At 33.5% G+C, this 22,695-nt stretch overlaps 1 protein-coding gene across 2 annotated transcripts in view; it reads right to left on the bottom strand.

Annotated features, from left to right (window-relative positions):
- Window positions 1–22,695, bottom strand: part of Spry3 (sprouty RTK signaling antagonist 3) — a 119,160-nt gene that overhangs the window by 18,984 nt on the left and 77,481 nt on the right. The window contains exon 1 of one of the 2 annotated variants that reach the window (XM_026415070.2): window positions 10,518–10,585. The exons of the other annotated variant lie outside the window; for it this stretch is intronic. The gene's annotated coding sequence lies outside the window, so the exon portion shown is untranslated. Of the gene's footprint in view, window positions 1–10,517; window positions 10,586–22,695 lie in introns of those variants that run through there. 2 annotated transcript variants of the gene reach the window in all.

The following is a 22,695-nucleotide window of genomic DNA, read 5'->3' as shown; positions in this document are numbered from 1 at the left end:
CCTAGCATATGTGAGGCACTGGGTTAGATTCTCAGCACAACATATAAATAAATAAATAAATAAATAAATAAATAAAGGTATTGTGTCCATCTACATCTATTTTTTAAATAAATGAGATGAAATTAAAAGTATTTCTCTGGCTGCTCTGTGGTATATATATTTAGTAGGGGAGCTTAGGTTGGAAGTAGTAAAACAAAAATTAGGAAGCCATTTCAACAATCCACAACAGAAAGTAGTTAATGTGGAAATGAAGAGAAGATAGAATTGGAAGTTATAATTCTGGAATTCTGGTTATATTTCATTATATCAAAATAACTATTTTTTTCCTTTTCAGTGAAAGACATCATCTATATTTTCCCAACATAGTGAATGTGTGTTCATCTTAATGTATCATAATTCTCTAAGTCACTTAAAACTTGGGAATGGAACAAGGAGACAAAGTGGGGCAAATTTCTGCAAATATTGGGAGATTTAAAGTAGCTGATATGTCTGTGTTGTACTCTCCTATACAACGAAGGACAGGCTGCTGCAGGTGACAACAACACTGAGGACTGCATTTGGTTCTGGGAGCAGTTTATTTTCAGAACTGACATCCTACCCATTTCTAAATATAGACAGTTTTTTCCTTTCAAACAAGGTTTTTTTTTTCTGTTAAACTTCAATTAAGATGTCAACTGTGTATTACAAGGTCTCTCCCACCCCTCCTACCTTCATGAACTTTATTCTTGTTATACTCTCTCCCCAGCCACCTACTCTTCTTTTCCTTGTCTCCTTTGTTTCCTAACTTTTCATTTTTAAAAGATTTTTTAAAGATAGACACAATATCTTTATTTATTTTTATGTGGTGCTGAGGATCAAACCTAGTACCTCACATGTGCGAGGCAAGCACTCTACCACTGAACCACAACCCCAACCTTCTAATTTTCATTTTATTTCCTATTTCTCTGCTTTCTTAGTCTTTCTCTATCACCCTCTATAACTTTCCTTTTGATGCCCCTAACTTAAAAATATCCCTTAGGAACATCCTTTCCATCAGGTCAAGAGAAAATAGATGTCCAAAGACTATGTATAGAAAGAATTCTGTTAAGATGGCAATTCTCCCAAAAGTGATCTATAATTCAACACAATTTCTATCAAAATTCTAGCTGAATTATTTTTTCATAAAAGTTAATGAGCACATCCTAAAGTTCAAATGGAAAGGCAATAGTCACAGAACAGCCAAACCAATCTTGAAAAGGAAGAGCAAAACAGGAGTATTCAATCTTTCTGATTTCAAAACTTACTACAAGCTATAGTAATCAAAATAGCATGGGACTGACATAAGGATATACATATAAAACAATGAAATAGAATTGAGAGTCTAGAAACACAACCTTGCATTTATAGTCAATTGATTTTTTACAACGTGTCAGCCCAAGTTAATAGGAAAATAGAAGTCTTTGCAACAAATGATGCTACAAGTAACTGAATAGACACATGAAAAAGAATGAAGTTTGACCTTTACTTCAAAAATATATAATGTTTAATTCAAATCAGATCATACACCTAAAGTTAAGAACTAACACTTCAAAATTGTTAGAAGAAGGCATAGTAGTAAGTCTTTGTGACCCCGGAGTATGCAAAACCTTCTTAAGATACAACAAGAGCACAAATGAAAAAAGAACAAGTAGAAACATTTCACCTCTCCAAAATTCAGACCTTTTTTGCTGCCAAAAATATCATCAAGAAAGTGAAAATATAACACACAGAATGGGATAAAATGTTTGCAAATCATATATCTGAATGCAGTTCAGATATACAATAAAGAACTGTTTCACTTCAACAACAAAAATGAACTGAATTGAAAAATGGACAAAGCTTTGAATAGAAATAGAAATGTCTCTAAGACATACAAATAACCAATATGTAAATGAAAAGATGTTCACTATCATCAGTCATTAGGAAAATTCCAAGAAAAAACATACTTAGATACAACTTCACACCCCCCAAAATGTCAAAACAACAGACAGTAACAAGTATTAGCGAGGGTATAGAAAACTTAGAAGACTCAAACATTGCTGGTAAGATTGTAAAATGGTGCATCCACTCTGGAAACAGTTTGGAAGTTCCTCAAAATATTAAACATGAAGTTATCATATGGTCTAGCAATTCCATTCCTAAATATGTATTCAAAGGAATTGAAAACAAAGGGTCTACATAAAAATATGTGCATGAATGTTCAATTAGCAGGATTATTAAGAAAAGTCAAAAGATAGGAATAACCACCTGATACATGAATTAACAAAATGTTGTCTATCCTTACAGTGGAATATTTTTTGGCCATAACAGGGTGGAGTGGGATGAAGGAAGGGAGTATGGGAATGGGAAAGACAATAGAATACATTGGACATCACTTTCCTATGCTCATATATGAATACACGACCAATGAAACTCCATATCATGTACAACCAAAAGAATGGGAAGTTATACTCTATGTATGTATGATATGTCAAAATACATTCTACTGTCATGTGTAACTAAAAAGAACAGATAATATTTTTTTTTAAAAAAAGAATGGAGCAGTGATACATGCTATGACATGACTGAACCTTGAGAACATCACAATAAGTGAAAGAAGCCTAGACACAAATGGCCATGTATTTTACAATTCCATTCATATGAAATTTCCAGAATAGGCAAATACATAAAGACAGAAAGTACGTTAGTAGTTTCAGGGGGCTAATGGGGAGGAAAGTTGGGAGTGACTACTAAGAAATAAAAGGTTTGTTATTAAGTTGATGAAAATGTTATGGTGTTGATGATGATGATTCTACAACTAGGTAAATGTACCAGAAACTACTCCATTGTATACATTGAATGGATAAGTATTATTGGATGTGAATTACATTTCAATAAAGCTGTTTTTTAAAAGAATACATTTCTGAGCGTCTTCAGTCCTCATCCAAATAGACTCCTGACACGTATGACTCTTTGTCAGAAGTGCCAGTCTCTGACGGATGAACATCTAGATTATTTTTAGACTTTTAGAATTCCAAACAGTGCAGCAATAAATACATTTGACATATTTTTGTTAATATATTTATAGGATAAATTTATAAAGTAAAAATGCTAAACATGTATTTTGTTTTGATTGGTGTCATCAAATTGCTCTCCAAACAGCCTGTACCAATTTACACTACCACCAGGAGTTTATGAGAATCCTCATTTTCTTTACATTCTTGTCAACTAAATATATTATCAAATTTCTTGACCTTGTTCCATTTTAGAAGTAAAAAAAATGATATATTGGGTCTTAAAAATGAGTGAAACTTAATACTTTTTTGTGATGTCCAATGCATTGTACTACTTTTATAAATATTGTCTATGTCTCATTTTGAGAACTATATTTTTATGTTTTCTATCCAATTTTATATTGAGCTACTTTACATTTTAGGCCTAAAAGAACATAATAGATGCACTTAAACATAAACATTAACATATAAATATTAAAACAATTAGATCTCTGACATTAATTTTTTCAGTTTTTGATTGGCCTTTTAATTTATAATACATGTGCTATGAAATATTTTAAATTGTTATGTAGTCAAACATCAATTTTTAAATTTTTAATTGACTCATAATAATGGCATGTTTATGTACATATTTTGATACATGTATACAATCTTTCCCATTATAGGATCATGGACTCTACATTGTGTGCATATATTTCCCCATATTTTCTTCTAATACTTTGCACATTTTGATGATTTTCTATTTTTCAATAAATCTTTTAGCCATTTAAGCTTATTTTGGTGTACTTCAGAGTTTATTCTTACCAGGATCTCTCTAGGCACGTATCATTCTCATTGTTCCTTCTTTAGACTTGGTAGCTGCTTCAATCAGAAGACTTAAGTCATTCTTGAGTTTAAAGAAATTTTAGTCCATTATGTCATTGATTTTATCTTCCCCACTCTTTCCTTCCCTTCCATTCATTTCTCTTCCTTTTTCTTACTTTCTTATCCCTTCCCCTCTTTTCCAATGATCATTAAAAATAAGCATTTGGATTCTTGTAGAGATTCATATCACTCTTACTTTTTTCATAATTTTCCTTTGGCTTTTATGTTGCATCCTGAGAGAAACTTTGTTCAGTCTTCAACTTAGTAACTGTTTTTAATTGTGTGCATGCTGCTAGTTACCCCTTTGTAAAGTGTAAATTTTTGGCATTTATGTTTTAAGTTCTAAAACAGATATTTTTTATCTTTATGACAGACTGACTATATGGGAAGCTCATATAACAATTTTTGCCTTTTAAATGTAGATGTCAAAACTCAAACTTCTAGATTCTACATTGTCAGAATATGACTTAGAGTCTACCAATCAAATGTCCTAACATGAGACTTTGATTCAGAATTGAAGATATAAACCAAAACTATATGGTTTCTTTCGTTCTTTCTTTTCTTTTTTTCTTTCTTTCTTTTTTTTTTTTTTTTTTGGAATAGGTAGTAGCCAAGGATCTTGGCTCTGGGGGATGGCAGAGATTTCAAGGTCAGTTTCTTAATAAAGTAGTGACACCAGTGCTGGCAGCAGGAACTGTTGCAGTAAAGTAAATTTCTTGGCATCTAATGCAAGAGCAACAGTTTTTCTTATCAGGGCAATAGCACTGGTCCTGGGCATTATTTCTGGAATATGAGCCTTGAGATTGGTTTTCAGCCTCCCTTCAATAAATAATGCACTAAGAGCATAATCTCAATTTGGTATCACCTTCTCAAATAATCTCTTCTTATCTTTTGTGATCACTCATTCTAATGTCCCAGTTACTATATTTTCTTTACCTTTCTGGGACCTCCAATTCATTCATGACCCTCTACAACTTTTTATTGGCATTTACTTACCTCATATTCTCATTACCCTTCTTACCAGAATTTAGATTTCATATTTCATAATTACAGTCACCCCCAGACATGTACCATTAATTTGTTTTCTCCCTTTCAATTCATCATATTCATATGAAAGAAACCCTAAACCTGTCTAAATTCAATTGTCATTCTATTTTGTTTCCATGTTAACTAGTTTGGTCTCCATTTAATTTAAGTCTCTTCAAATTCATGACTATTAACCTCAAGTGAGCTTTTAATGCTGCTTGGCAATGCTATGACATTTTCACAATCCACTCTCTTGATGACTATTTTATGCCAGCTACTCTCCTTAAGCCTCCAATATACACTACTCCATTCTCACTCTGATGACCTAGTTTTACAAGCTACCCCTGTTAACATTACCAATGACTTCTATATTGTTAAATTCAAAGTTTAATTATCCATCCTCATCTTAATTGACCTGTCAGTATCATTTACAAAGTTGATCACTCTCTAAAACACTACTTGGCTTCCAGGCTGACTTTTCTCCTTTATCTCTCTTATTATTTGTTCTCATTGTCCTGTGGTGATATTTTAGCTTCCAACTTTGAAATACTGAAGCTCAATACTTGGACTTCTGTATCTATACTCATTTCTTGCTGATATCATCCAGTTTCATGACTTTAAATTTCTTCTCTTTAATAGAGGACTTTCAATATCTATGGACTAGATTTCTCCTTTGAACTTCAGAGTAATATACTTCATAGCCTACTCAATATCTCCACTGGGATGCTTAAAAACATCTAGTTAACATGTCCAAAATATCAACTCTCCATTCTTAAACACAAATTAACCAACTTTCTTACAATGTTTTCATGATAATAAATAGTACCTTAGTTATTCCAGTTCCTCAGGCAAAAATCTTGGACTCATTCTTGTCTTTTCTCTTTTATGCCCCCAATGCAGTAATAAGCAAATCCTATTCATAATTTCTTTAAAATATACCCAGATCCAGATCATATTATCCCTATCCCCACTGCTAATGCCCTACTGCAAGCCAAAATCACCTCTGTATGTTTGTCTCCAGTATGAGAATTCTTCCTTTAAAAATCTTCATCTGGGGGTGAATATCAGTGACAGAGGGGAGATTCATATAAGTATTCCTCATTACTTTAATTGAATATACCAGTTGTCATTCTATTCCCCATTCTTTTCCCATCTTACTACTCCTGACCTTAGCATTATTCCAGTTTTACTGGCAAAATTAATATTTCGGAAGTTCTATTTGCCTATGTAGAAGTACCACTTCATAAATTCTATTCATGGCAATAACAGAACTATAAAATCATATTTGATACAATCTATCTATGGGCAAACAGATTTCCCCATATTCATTTTATTAGGCAAGATTTCACCATTAAATCACTTTAAATAAAATTTATAAATGGTAATTGATTTCATTGATACTATCCTCATACCAGGTGTTTAGTCTCTCATTATACATGACCACCAATTTATATTTAAGATACACAAACATCTAGTTCTTACCAGTAGCAAGAATAACTTTTATCATATCACTTGAACATTATACAAAGGGTTAGGATGCCAAGAATAATTCTCATCCCTTCTCACTTTCTGGAGCAGTGCTATGCATCATGTATTTTACAGGTTAGTCACAAAACTATTACCACTACATTATGACATAAATATGATAAGTATATAATTATAAAAGTATACTGATCAACTATACAAATGGTAAGAATTTAGACATTTTTAATGCATTTGACATCGTTACTACATCCATGTGCATCATTTCTTTCCTATTTTATAAAAATAATGGCAAATTTGAACTTTAGAAAAAAGTGTGGGGGGGTCCTTCACCACAGAGAGTTGAGAAGCAGTGCTCTAGATTGTCTCAATAATGAGGGGCAAAGTGGTATAGTTTCCCTTCTTGTATTACCTTTGTCTTCCTCAGGGTTGGCCTTTAAGCCAAGGGACCTGGCTGCCTTCCAGGCAGTCATTTCCGTATAGTTTAATAGCTATAGCCAGTGAACAGAAAGTGCATTTCCTGCCACCATACTGTAAAATTATTATTAATGTAATAGGAGAATGCACTTCTGGTTTTGGCACTGATGTTTGGGATACTGCATCAGGGCTGGTAGCTTAAAAGAGTGGGCAATATTTTGGAATATGGATTAATGGAGATAGAACCACAACAAGTACTTCCTGTTAAACTATGCTATATTTGATCCACTTAGAGATAATTTGATAGGACAATATTTTAAATGAAAATAGGAAAATCTCTTCTTAAAAGGGCCCATGAAACTTTGCTCAAGGAAAGTTTTAGGAAGGTGGATTTTAGCTCATTTTAAGAATTTTTTTCTAACTACTAATGCATTAATTAATCTATATCTGGTAAGGATTCAAACAAAGATGGATTTACAAACTATCATTCATTCTTTAATAATGAAGCCTGCAATAGGTTGAAAATTAGATTAAGTTCCAGGGCCCCTTCCAAAGCAAGATTCTGTAATTATGTGCTGGGATAGATTTAGGCATCTAAGGAAAGAAAATTAATTTTGAATCAGCATCCATTAAGTGTGAAGCCCTGTGATTCCTCTTTAACTTGGAGACAAATTCTGTTAAGCTTCAGAAAGGATGTAATAATGAGGTCATTTGAGGGCTGAAAGTTTTCTTAGAGATGATTTGGTCTCAGCTCCACAGTTCACAATCAAGAGGAAACAATAAAAGATTCAATGAAGTAAATGGAAATACAGACAAAAATATGGAAATATATACCTGGAAACCTTGTGTGTAAAGTGAACAATCCTGATTTTCCAATCTTTTACCCTTCAATAGTTATCTTTTCACATGATTCTAGTCTAAACTAGTTGATTATGTTAGAGTTCATTTATTGGGGTCATGGTGCAACAGTCTATTACAGATCAACCAGGTTGGTCCTTCAAGAATTTGAGTGTATCCTAGTAAAGAAAGACTAATGCAAATTTACATATGATTAATGTTAGAGAATGTAAAACTCTAAATACAACCAAGATAAAGAAAGTAGTGAAAAATAATGGTCATTATTATAACTCTCTTAAGACTTAACATATACATAAATGAAAATGTTTTTCTTCCCTTTACATTTATAAATTTAGGACTAACAGTTATCCAGGTTAACTCTTGCATACATCAAATCTTGAGGAATAGAAAAGTTAATTGAGGGTAAGAAGATCTTCCAGTTGCTTATAAGGACTTTGTATTGTCTTTTGTTCATTAAAATGAAATATATATATATATATATATATATATATATATATATATATATATTAACAAAATTAGAAACCTAATTATGTTGGGAAGAATTTAATGTCAAATTGCCTACAGTAAACTGAATTAGGCAATTTATTTCTGTAAGTTATTTCTGACTAAATGTCCCAGAAACAAATCAATGTGAAATATTATTAATATTTACTTGCTCACAGGTACAAAAGAAAATAACATGAAATACATTTTTAAGAAAAGAGAAGAATTTTGTTATGAGCCAATTCATATTGCTGCAAATATCTTGGATCCAAGACTGAAAGGCAGAAATGTAAATAATGATAGTACTGCTGCTGCTGCCCTAGATTGAATTACAAAACAAGCAGCACATTTAGAAATTTATGCTGGAAAAATCCTTTCAAATGTGTCTGAATACAGAACAGTTACAGTGTTTGTGCAGTCATGCAGTTTGGACTTTTGCCAAGTGTAACGCTCTTATTCCTGGTCCCACCCTCCTGATGAGGAATCTGAAGGCCAGGTTACAATTCAAGGTCTCCATGGCTGGCTCAAATTCCTACCCAGTGCTTTGGAGCTTTCATCCCTATTAAGTTCACTAATGCAAATAATAATATTGATAACAAAAGTATATTTGGTGTTTACTATGTGCCAAGTAATATGCAAGATAAATTACATATTTTATCTTAAGTTTCATACTAAATCTATGAGGTATATTTATTACTTTTATGTTCAAGTGGGGAAATTGATGCTCAATAGGGTTAAAGAAATTATTGAAGGTCAAATTATTTTATCTGCTCAATTAAAAGTCTTGCAAAACAGTAGTATTTCCTGATGTTAAATATTATTTTTGTTTGAAATAGAAAGCTAGGTATCTTGGAACAATTAGGTCTCCCAAGCCTGGACATATAATTTCTGTCCTCAGAGGTAATTCCCATCCATAGAACTTTTTGTTTGTTATTCCTGCTGTTTGCTTTCAGCCATACCTCTAAAATGTTGTCAGTCAGTACCTCTCAGTAGTTGCTCTTCATGATGGTTCTTATACCAGCCTCAGCTTTACGTCAAAATTTAGCAAATGGGAGTTGGTCTGGAATGAGATGAGTTTCTCAAGCTTTCAAAAAGATGGATTTCTTTAGTGCTATTCCTCAGACCACAGTCACATAGAATCTCTCTTTTGCATAAGGAACACTTGAATGGTGGAAAAATGAGACTAGGAACTGAAAGGTGATTCTATGTTCCTTAGACATAAGTTCAGACATTATTTGAAGTTAGGAAAGTAGCTTTGTACTGAGTAGTTTAACACCCTATTCTTCCTTGATTCCTTGCATTTCTAAAATACAACTTAAAATCTGACACACATCAGAAAGAACCCCTGAGGCCCAATCAAATGAAATGAGGGAACATGAAAATCTAGGTATCACCTGGAAAGACTACTACAAAACAGTCCACAAGTAGAGAGGCTGCTAGCCAAGTGAAAGCACTCCATTGCTAAGAGTGGTGTAGCAGGTTTCTGTGTCCTTCCAGCAATGCCCTGCCTGCCTGCATGATGTGAGCAGTGACTGCATGAGGCTGTGACTTGCTCTCTCCCTCTCTCTCCTCCTCTCTCTCCTCCTCTCTCTCCCCCTCTCTCCCCCCTCTCTCCCCCTCTCTTCCCCCTCTCTCCCCCTCTCTCCCCCTCTCTCCCCCTCTCCCCCCCCTCCCCCCTCTCTCCCTCTCTCCCTCTGTCTCCCCCTCTGTCTCCCCCTCTCTCCCCCCTCTCCCCCCCCCTGTCTCCCCATCTCTCTCCCCCTTTCTCTCCTCCTCTCTCTCCCCCTCTCTGACTTTAGTGCCCCAGGTCTGCACTCACGTTGTACTCTTTTCCTACCATTTTGTTCTGATTTCCTCTGTGGGATTAGTGTTTTTATCTGTACTGCAGGACACTGAGAGAAACATTTTAAACCACATTTGCCAGGAAAAGTCCCTTCCTGCTTGGAATGTGAAGTGAAACACAACACAGTTTGCAGAGATAGAGCAGGCAGGATGATTACAGAGAGATGTCCTTCTAGCAGCCCCAGGGAGCTGGAGCCCTTTGGTTGCTGTTTCACCACTTCTTTCCCCTTACCTTGGCCCACAAAGTCCCTTGTTTGCACAGAGACTATCTCTGCAGATCTTCTGGATAACATCTAATCTGGTTGTCCTCACAAGAGCACGTACTGGGATGAGAAGTCACCTGTTTATATGGTTCTTGTTTTCCAAGACTCTTGCTTATTCTCTGCATTTGCCTGGGGTCTCTACCCTAAGATTACTATGGAACCCCCACACACCAAAACCACCCCACAGCATTTCAGAGTTGCTATGAATTATACTTTTCAATATTCACACTTTCATTTTCCCAAACATCTGCTGGCTCATAGGTGGGCTTACCTCCAAAGTCCCAATGTAGCAAGGTGTCTTGAGTCTGGATTAGCTTCCCTCTTCCTCTGCAACCTCTCCTGCCCAAGTTTCCCAGATACACTAAATTGCACACTTTGCCCTGTTGTATGCTTCCTTTGGGCATCCTGGCTTCCAAGAATAGAAGAGGACAAAACTGGGCTGTGCAAATATACTTTTCCTTAATATAAAGATATAAAATATATAATGTAAATGGAATCATAAGAAACTTGCTCTTTTGTATCTGGCTTATTTCACTCAGCATGTTTTCAAAGTTCATCTATGTTGTATATGTACCTCAATTTCATTTCTTTTACGGCTGAATATTTCATTATATGGATAGACTGCATCTTTCTACAAACTTTTGTTTGAAAAGTTGTTTTCACTTATGTTGTGTATGTACTTAGGAATGCAATTCCTGGGTCATACAGTAATTCTGTGTTTAAGTTTTTGAGGAATTGTCAAATTGTTTTCTGTAGAAGCTAAACCATTTTGTATTCCCACCAACAATTTTTGTGAGTTTTAATTTTCAGACTTCACCAATGCTTATTATTTTCCACTTCTAAAAGAAATCTGTCAATCTGAATGTAGAATTCTGATTACCAGAGACTAGGAAGGGTGGAAGAAGGAGAGATAAAGGAAGGTTGGGCAACAGATACTAAAACCCAGTTAGATAAAAAAAAAATAAGTTTTGGTGTTCCACAACACAGAGGAATAACTATAGTTCATAATAACCTATTATGCATTTTATGAAGAAGAAAAGATGAGCTCAAAAACTCCAAACATAAAGAAATGATAAGGAGGGGTTGGGACATAGTTCAGCAGTAGAATGCTTGCCTAGCATGTGTAAGGCCCTGGGTTTGGTTTTCTGCACCAAAATAAATAAATAAATAATTTGAAAAAAGAACTTACAAGGAGAGGAAAGTGCCTCTTTTCCTAATTTTATTACTCCACTGTATGCATGTATGGAATTATCATGTGGAGTCTCATTGATATGTACAATATACATTAACAAAATTAAAAATTATTATGGCCATCCTAATGAGCATGAGGTGATATCTTATTGTGGTTTTAATTTGCATTTTCCACAGAGAAAAGGTAGGTATATTTTTGTTTTCCCTTAACATCAGATCTATAGGGAATAAATTCAATTTTTATTTTTTAAATAGGGAAACTCTGAGAGCTAAAAAACTGAAAATTAAAAAAAAATACCCAAGGTCACACAAATAGTGAACTCACATCAACTATGTAGTTTGACCTCAGAGTCTGCACTCTTAACCACAGTGCTGCATGACACTCTGAAACCAAACTAAAAAATCCCTGAGATCAGCTACCATATCTGTTACGTTTGCTTCACCTTTCTCACAAATGAGGTGTTTTGGACTTTGAACATAGAAGAAAATCCAGAAATATGTTAAGCAATCATGAGGAATCTAAATCCTAGCTGAAGGGCTCAGAATTATTGAAACAGATATTGTATGATGCCATTGTTCAATGGTAACTACAAGTGGTTTTACTAATACTTTCTGTAGCTGTTATGATCTGAGAACCTCTTATCTGTTTTCTGTCTAGAAGCTCTGTTTGTTTTTGTCTTTTCTCCCCTTAGGATCTACATTTTTCTGTGTACTGTGCACATAGGAAAGGAATTTTAAAGCTTCTCTTGTGGGAAGATATTCTACTTGCTTAAAGTTCAAACTTAAAGTAAATCTTCCCTTTTGCACAAACATGTTCAATTGGAAAAAGAATTAAAATGAAAGTATTCCTAAACTCAATTCCTTGCATATCCACCAAAGATAATTCTGTCCTTGCACACTCTGTTCCTGGACTTTGTTCCAAAGATCAGGACAATGGTTAAGAGGGAGAAATTAAACAAGCCAGGATTTATTTGATTAATTTACATTGGAAAGGACAGAGAATTATAAAAAGAAAGAAAATTTAACAGCCTACATATCAGTGTTTTAGTTAACTTTGAGAGAGAGAATGGAGTATCTATTGGGCCACAATGAGTGGGACTTTAGCAAAGAAAATGAATAAAAATCATTTTTGACTGATAGCTTTATGTGTGTTATGAATGGTATAATAACAGGCAAAAATAAAATGTGAATTTGTTATATATTTCTTTTTTATTTAAAAAATGTTTATTTGGGCATGACACCATGTGTGCATTGACTATCGGCTACATTTGGAAGATACTAATTTTAACAAAGGTGTGGGGAAATGGTGGGAGTACACATTGGTACAGTTACTTTGGGGTAGAATCTTCCAGTTCCAATAAAATTGAAAATGTTAATAACTATGACACATCACTTCCATTTCTTCCATAGAGAAAAACACGTGTCACATACATGCAATATTATTCTGTACAATGTTGAAAACAGTCTGAATGTCCAATAATACAGAAATAATTAAATAAAATTGTATATCCAATAGAATGCCATACAACAGTCACAATAAAATGAATATATGTATGTGTCAATATGCATATATCTTAAAACTATAACACTGAGTGAAAAAAGCAAGTTACTGAATAACATACTATATAATACTGATGTAGAAAGAACACGAAAATAAAACAATGTATTCATATATATTTTATGAGAATATATGTGCATAAAACACACAAAAATTATGGAATGATACACAGAAAGTTCATTGTAGTAGTGACTTCTTGATGAATGAAATCAAAGATTTTAGAATTATGTGTAATGTCAGGCTGAGGTTGTGGCTCAGTCAGTGGTAGAGTACTTGCCTCGAATGTGTGTGAGGCACTGGTTCAAATCTCAGCACCACATATAAATAAATAAAATAAAGGTCCTTCAACAACTAAAAATATACATATATATAAAAGAATTATCTGTAGTGTCTTAATTCCTTCTTTTGAAACTTTTTGTGAACTGGGAAGTTTCAAAAGTAATCCATAAAATTCTTGTGAACACTTCACTCAGCTTCCTCCAATGGGGACAGCATATATAGCTGTAGTACAGTATCAAACCAGGAAGTTGATATTGGTATATTATGGTTATTATTGTTGAGTAGACTTTATTCAGTTTTTACCATTTTAAATCTGTAGTCATGTGTGCATGTGTGTTTCAATGGAGTTTTATCCATGTATGGCTTCATGTAATCTCCACCACAATCAAGATACAGAGTTCTCCTGTAACCATGTAGGAACTCCTTTGTGCTACTTTTTAAAATTTTCATTCATTTTCTATCACCTATAACCCCATACATATCCCCTACCAACTGCTAATCTATTTCCATTTCTAAAATTTTGCCATTTGGGGAATGATATATAAATTGAATTATATAGCATGTAAAATCTTGGGATTGGCTTTTTTCATTAAATATAACACTCTTGAGAAAGTCTTCCAGATTTATGCTTATATCAATAGTCCATTCCTTTTAATTGCTGACTAGTATTCCATTTTATTTATCTAACATAGTATGCTCAACAATTCACCTGTTGAACAACATTTGAGCAACTTCCGGGGTTTTGCTATTATTACGAATAAAGCCAGTGCTAGGGGGCTGGGAATGTAGCTCAAGCGGTAGCGCGCTCGCCTGGCATGCGTGCGGCCCGGGTTCGATCCTCAGCACCACATACAAACAAAAATGTTGTGCCCGCCGATAACTAAAAAATAAATATTAAAATTCTCTCTCTCTCTCTCTCTCTCTCTCTCTCTCCCTCTCTCTTAAAAAAAAAAGCCAGTGCTAGCATTCATGTACAAAAGATTTTTTCATGAACATAAATCTATTTCTCTGGGATAAATATCTAGGAGTGTAAGTGCAAGATTTTATAGTAATTGCATGTTTTGCTTTATTTTAAAAATTCAGGACTAAAAAAAAAATTCAGGACTATTTTTCAGAGTGGCTTTATCATTTGATATTCCCACCAGCAATGTATATAATATCTATTTACTTTGTACTAATCTTATTAGCATTTTATGTAATAATTTGTAACTACTCTAATGGGTCTGTAATGATATCTTGTGATTTTAATTTATATTGCTCTAATAGTTAATGTTGAATCTATTTTCATGTGCTTATTTGCCAACAATATATTATTCATCTTCTTTAATGAAATATTTGTTCATGTTATTGGACTATGTTCTAGTTAGATTATTTTATTATTTTACTGTTGAGTTTTGAGAACATGTTATATATATTTTAGATATCCTTTTCACAGTGTTTTAATTTTGATGAAGTCCACCATTTATATGTGTATCTTCAGGGATTGAACCCAGGGGCATTCAATCAGTAAGCCATGTGTGAGGCACTGGGTTTGATTCTCAGCACCGCATATAAATAAATAAACTAAAGGTCCATTGACGAATAAAACAAACAAACAAACAAACAAATAAAAAGCTGGAAAACTGAAAATCAACAACTCTTTTTAGATTTATCAGAGAGCTGGGGTCACAGAACATACCCCTACCATGAAAACTAGAGAGTACAACAGGTAGATGCCGAAAATCAAAGCTTACTGGGAGCAGAAACCACACTGAAGCCTGCATGGGATAGAAACACTTAAAGGGAGTGTAGTCTAGCTTGGGATATTCAAAACTCCCCACACTAGCACAGATTTTACATCCAAGATCCCCACCAGGTTCTTAGGTGAAGAGTAGAGACAAATTTCCTCATTCTTTGGTCAGGAGAAGGGGAAAGTATCCATTTTGAAATACACCCAGTGCTCTTTTTATTAATGAAACCCTACCCTCAAGAGAAACTCCTTTGCCAGAGCCTAACCAATGTGAATTTTACCAGAGCTTAAACCAGAGCCTTGATAGGATGGTAAGAAATACTCAACTTCAGACACCTTATTAGCCTTCTAGCTGGAAGAAAATAAATACCCATTCCATCCTGAAGCAATTATGAAGGTCACAGCCCAAAGATACAGACTCAAAGATTAAGACATAACCATAGGACTATAGAATGCTACCCCCATTTGCCATCACATCAATACATTTCCTGTACAATAACTGACAACAGGTGAAATAGCTGGAAACAAATGCAAGGCTCTCACTGTGTTTAAAAAGTGATCTCTAGGAAAACTCAAAACAACAAAGGAGACCAAAACAAGGATACTAGAGGAAATTTTAAGCCATGATACCTACAGCTATAGCAAACAGTAAACACACCCTAACTCCTACACAGATAAACATAAAACCTCACATTAATGGCCTATTTTCCTCAGTTCCTTTACTTAACATATCATGCCCATCTTTAAACAAAAAGTTAGAAGGACAGATAATAAGCAAAAAACAGTCTGAAAACAGGGAAAGCATCAGAACAAGACTCAGATATTGAAATAATTAGACCAGAAATTTTAAATAGTCCTGATTAATATACTAAAAGCTCTAATGGGAAAAGTGAACAGCATTCAATAATAGATAAGATAAACAAGTAGAAATTCTAATAATGACTCAAAAGTAGAACCTAAAAATCATAATACTATTACAGAGGTCAAGAATATCTTTGGAAAGTTCACCAGTAGATTGGACATGGCCCAGGAAAAAAAAATCTGTTAGTTTGGAGATGAGGCAATATTAACTACCCAATCTGAAAGTCAAAAAGAAAAATGACTGAAAAATAGAACAGAATGTTCAATAATTATGAGACAACTACAAAAGGTGTAGCATACATTTAATGGTAATCCTAGAACAGAGAAAGAGACACAAAAATATTTGAAATAATACTACTTGAGAATATTTTAAAATTAATAGACACCAAACCATAGATGCAAGGAAACTCAGTGAACATCAAGTAGGACAAATACTGAAACAATAAAACAAAAACCCATCTAAGCACATCATATTCAAATTACAGAAAATCTGGAATCAGAAGGAAAAAAACATTATCTTTAGAAGAACAATGATAATAATTAGAAAATCTTCTCATCAAACACCATGAAAGCTCAAGAAGACAGTAGAGTGAAATATAGAATTTCTCAGACAAAAATTGAGGAAATGTGTCATTTGCCTTGCAAGAAATGTATTTAGAAGAAGTTCTTCAGGGAGAAAGAAATGATATAGGTCAGAAAGATAGATCTGCATTTAAAAAAGAAAATTGTTCAAGAACACATAAGTGGGGCTGGGATTGTGGGTCAAGCAGTAGCGTGATCGCCTGACATGCGCAGGGTGCTGGATTCCATCCTCAGCACCACATAAAAACAAAATAAAGATGTTGTGTCCACCGAAAACTAAAAAATAAATATTAAAAAATTCTCTCTCTCTCTTTAAAAAAAGAACACATAAGTGAAGATAAAATAAAATATTTTTCTTATTTTAAAAAATATCTACCAGATAAAACTTTATACAACATAATAATAGCATAGTATATATATGGGTATGTATATATAATATCCTATGAACAATTAAAAAGTATGACAACAAGTCAATAAAGTATAAAAGAAGAATAAGGAATGCCATTGCTGTTATAACATACCTGCTCTTTTTTTGATGCTGTATAGAATTATTTGAAAGTAGACTTACATTAATTATAAATTTTTTACAAATTCTAGGGAAAGCACTTAAAATATTTTAAAAAGAAGTATAACCTATATACTAAGAAGGGAAAAATGAAATCATATAAAATACACTGGGAAAGTGGAGGGGAGGGAAACACAAAAAGTCAAGATAAAATAAATAAAAACAGGAGCAGAGCAAAGAAAAAAGTTACAAATAAAATATATATTAATAACCATATAAATAATGACTTCAAATTTAAATGTTGTAAAACACACCAACTAAAATTTATCAGAGGTGATTAAAAATTCAACTATGTTTCTACAAGAAACTCAAATAAAAGTACAGAGATATATTAAATGTAAATGGACATAGAAATATATACCATGCTAACATCAGTCAGAAGAAAGCTGGAGTAATCACACATTTCAGACAAAGCAGGTTTCAGAGCAAGAAAAATTGGGGGAAGAAAAAAATTCCATTACATAATGATAGAAGAGCTAATTGTTTGAGACAAAACAATCCTTCATGTGTATGTGTCTTAAAATAGTACCAAAATACCTGGGGATAAAATTATAAAACTATAAAGAGAAATAAGCAAATCCACTATTACAGAGGGAAACATCAGTATCCTTCTTTCAGTAATTGACAGATTTAAGAGGCAGAAAATCAATAAGGATACAATTGAACTGAGCAGCAGCATTAATTAACTGATTCTCATTAACATTTATAGAATACTTCATCCAACAACAGCAGAATATTCTTTCTTTTCAAGTTCCCATTAACTAACATATATCATATTAGAGGCCATAAAATATACCTTAATAAATTAAAAAGAATAAAAATCATACAAAGTATTATCTTAGATCACTGTGCAATTAAACTACCAATCAATAATAAGATATTAGACAGAAAAATCACAAAATATATAGAAATCAAATCCATTTATAAATAATACAAGTGAAATATGAAATCTGAGAAGAAATAAAAATATTTTGGAACTAAGTTACATGAAAATACAACTTTTCATATTTGCAGAATGCAGGAAAAGCAGTGCTTAGGGAGGAATTTTTAGCATTTAATGGATAAATTAGGAAGAAAAAATATAATATCAGCAATATAAACTTCTACCTTAAGAAAGTAGTGAAAGAAGAGAATATTAAATACAAATTAAGTAGAAGAAATTAAATAATATAAATTAGGGGATAAATCAATTAAGCTGAAGATAGTAAATTAATAGAGAAAATCTATTAAACCATAATGTGGCTCTTTGAAAAGAACAATAAAATCAACAAACTTCTAGAAAGGCTAGAAAAGACAGAGAAAGGATGATGAGAGAGAGACATAAAAAGAGAGAGAGAGAGAGAGAGAGAAGAGAAGGGAAAAGGAAAGAAACTCTTGCTAATATCAGAAATGAAAAATAAGTCATCACAACTGATTCTGTAGATATTAAAAATATAACAAAGTAATATTATAACAATTGTAGCCCACAAATCTGATAACTTAGATGAAATGGACCAATTCCTCTTGAAAGACATAATCTACCAAAACTCACACAATAGGTCATCTAAGTAAGTCTATTTTTTAATTCAGTATACTGGTGCAACCACTATGGAAATTCCTTGGAAAACTTGGAATGGAACCACCATTTGACCCAGCTATCCCTCTCCTCGGTGTATACCCAAAGGACTTAAAAACAGCATACTACAGGGAACAGCCACATCAATGTTTATAGCAGCACAATTCACAATAGCTAAATTGTGGAACCAACCCAGATGTCCTTCAGTAGATGAATGGATAAAGAAAATGTGACATATATACACAATGGAATATTACTCAGCAATAAAAGAGAATAAAATCATGGCATTTGCAGGCAAATGGATGGAGTTGGAGAATAATATGCTAAGTGAAGTAAGCCAATCCCAAAAAACCAAATGCCAAATATTTTCTCTGATATGAGGATGCTGATCCATAATGGGGTGGATGGAGTAGGGGAGGAATGGAGGAACTTTAAATAGGGCAAAGCGGGGGAGGGAAAGGAAGGGGCATGGGAGTAGTAAAGACGGTGGAATGAGATGGACATCATTACCCTAAGTACATGTATGAAGACACAAATAGTGTGACTCTACTTTGTGTACAACCAGAGACATGAAAAATTGTGCTCTATATGTGTACTATGAATTGAAATGCATTCTGCTGTCATATATAACAAATTAGAATAAATAAATAGAATAAATATAGTGAATCACAAATTAATAACCTTACAAAATAGCAACAAGTGCAGATGATTTCACTGGTTGATTTTACCAACATTAAAGAGGTGATATCAATTTTCTATAATCTCTTCCAGAAAATAAAAGCAGTAAGCACACTTCCCAACTCATTCTGTAAGACCAAAATCACTCTAATATCAAAACTAGAGACACTTATTTATTTATTGTTTCTCTTTAGCTATACATGACAGCAGAATTCATTTTGACATAATTATACAAGCAAGAATATATCTTATTCTAGTTAGAGTCCCATTCTATGGATGTACATAGTAGTGGAGTTCACTGTGGTGTTTTCATATAGGTACATGGAAAAGTTATGTCAGATTCATTCCACTGTCTTTCCTTTTCCTATCCCCCTCCTTCCCTCCCTTCCGCATTGTCTAATCTACTGCATGTCTATTCTTCCCCTCAACCCCCCTCCCCTTATTGTGGGTTAGCTTCTACATATCAGAGAAAACATTATACCTTTGGTTTTTAGGGACTGGATTACTTCACTTAGCATGATAATCTCCAAATCCATCCATTTGCTGGCAAATGTCATAAAGTCATTCTTCTTTATGGCTGAGTAATATTTCATGTGTATATATACTGCATTTATCCATTTATCTGTTGAAGGGCACCTGGGTTAGTTCCATAGTCTAGCAATTTCGAATTGAGCTGCTATAAACATTGATGTGTTTGCGTCACTATAGTATGCTAATTTTGAGTCCTTTGGGAATATATGAGGAGTGGGATAGTTGGGTCAAATGGTGGTTCCATTGCAAGTTTTCTGAGGAATCTCCAGACTGCTTTCCAGAGTGATTGCACCAATTTGCAGTCCCACCAGCAATGTATGAGTGTACCTTTTCCTCACATCCTCATCAACACTTATTGTTGCTTGTATTCTTGATAACTGCCATTCTGTAGAGAGAGACACTTCTGACAAATAAAATTACAGACCATATCTCTCATGGAAATAGATGTTAAAAACTTCAACAAAATACTAGCAAATTGTATCTAACAATGTATAAAAAGAAATTATGCCACCATGACAAAGTGAAATTTATTAAAGCTATGTGAAACTGGTTCATTATTTCAATTTAGGTAACTCATTACATTGACTAGCTAAAGAAAATCATGTGATCATATCAATAGATGACAGAAAAAGCATTTTACAAAGACCAGCACCAATTCTTGATTAAGGTCTGTCAGAAAACCAGGGACATAAGAAAATTTCATTTACTTGATTATGAGAAACAAGATACTTTCCCCCTAAGGCTGGGAAGAAGAATGACTCCTCTCACCACTCCAATTCAAGTTCTAGCTAATGCAATAAGATAAATTACAATAATGAAATGAAATAAAATGCACATATTGAAAATAAATAAAATGTATTCGTTCACAGATATATGAACATGCTGCATGATTACACCTATATTACATTCCAGAAGAGGCAAACCTAGAAAGAAGTAGAACATTCTTCGATCTTAGGCTTTTAGATGCAGAAGCTATGCTGTACCTGTAGATGTTCCCAGGAGCAGAAAAATTCACACAAAGGAAGAATTTGTTCAAACAAACAAAAAGATGTGGTTTCCAAGGGCTCAGGCAGAAGAAAGATGAACAAATAATCAAAGGGTAGTGAAACTATTCTTTATGGTATCATAACAGTGGATACATAATATTATGCATTTGTGAAAACCTATAGAAGTGTACAATACAAAGAGTGAATGGTAATGAAAACTGTAGACTTTAATTAATAACGTATCAAATATTTGTTCATCAATTGTAACTAAGATATAACACTAAAGCAAGGTGTAAATAAGAGAAACTATGTGTAAACCATGTGTGTGATGGGGGGAGTATATTTTTTATAATTATGAACAGTGTTTCATTAATCATTCCGTTTCTCTTCATGTACATGTATCATGTCCATAAGGAGGTCTCCAAAACAGAATTGTTAGGTCAAGAGATTTGCAAACTTTCACATTTAATTCTTATAGGTATTATTACAGTCTATACTAATAAAAATCTTACTATAGGAATCTATTTTTAAAAACTTTAACTGATACCCAAAACATAAATGTATATATTAATGTGACACTATAAAATATTTGATATGTGCATACATCATATAATGTTTAAATCAGATTAAACATATTTGTTTCCTCAAATACTTGTCATTTCTTTATGGTGAAAATTTTTAAAATCCTATATTCTAGGTTTGTGAAATAGACAGTACATGATTGTTATCTCTAGTCACAATACTGTGCAATAGTACCCTGAAGCTTCTTGCTCCTCTCTACCTGTAACTCGATCAGCCTCTCCTCATTACCTCAGCACCACTTTCCCTAGCCTCTGGTACCCACCATTCTACTCTCGACTTCTATGAGATCAACTGTTTTTAGATTCTGTGTATAGTGAAATCATACAGAACTTGTCTTTCTGTGCCCAACTTTATTTCACTTAACATAACAACCTCTAGTACCTCCATGTGGTTGCAAATGACAGGATTCCATTTTATAAAATTTCTAAAATATATTTTTAGTTGTTGATGGACCTTTGTTTTATTTATTTATTTATATGTGGTGCTGAGAATCAAATCCAGTGCCTCACACCTGCTAGGCAAGTGCCCTACCACTAAGCTACAACCCCAGCCCCAGGATTCCATTTTTTGTAGCTGAATATTATCAAATTTTTTTATTCATTTAATCAGTTTATAGACATTTAGATTATTTCAATTTTTTTACTATGGTGAATAATGCTGCAATTATTTGGGGAGGGCAGGTACTTCCACATACTGATTTCATTCCCTTTGGATATATAACTCAGAAATGGGATTGATAGTAGTTTGTATGGTAGTTCTATTTTTAATGTTTCTAGGAACCTCCATACTATTTTCCATAATGGCTGTCTAATTTACATTCACACAAAAAAAGTATGCAAGGTTTCCCTTTTCTCCACATCCTTGCCAGCATTTTTAAAAATACTGTTTTGGCAGTCATTCTTACTGGGGTGTGGTTTTGATTTGCATTTTCCTGATCATTAGTGGTGTTGAACACTTTTGAATGTACCTGTTGTCCATTTACATGTCTTCCTTTGTGAAATGTCCATTTCCATCTACTTCCCACTTTAAGGCTGCAGGTGTAGCTCACTAGTAGAGGGCTTGCCTAGAATGCACCAGGCCATGGGTTCAAACCCCAGCACCACAAAGAAACAAACAAAAAATTATATATATATCTACAGCCCATTTTATAATTGGGTTATTTGGAGTTTTTCTAGTCAGTTTTGGGTGTTCCTTATATATTCTGATTTCAAACCCTCATCATATTATAAATATTTTCTCCCATTCTGTAGGTTGTCTCTCCACTCTGTTGAGTGTTTTCTTTACTATGCAGAAATTTTTAGTTTTATGTAATACCATTTGTCTATTGTTGCTTTTGTTTCTTGTGTTTTTTT

The sequence above is a fragment of the Urocitellus parryii genome, chromosome X, assembly GCF_045843805.1.
Source record: "Urocitellus parryii isolate mUroPar1 chromosome X, mUroPar1.hap1, whole genome shotgun sequence".
NCBI classification, from domain to species: domain Eukaryota; kingdom Metazoa; phylum Chordata; class Mammalia; order Rodentia; family Sciuridae; genus Urocitellus; species Urocitellus parryii.
Note: the sequence above shows the minus strand (reverse complement) of the source record. Positions and strands in the feature narration are given on the sequence as shown.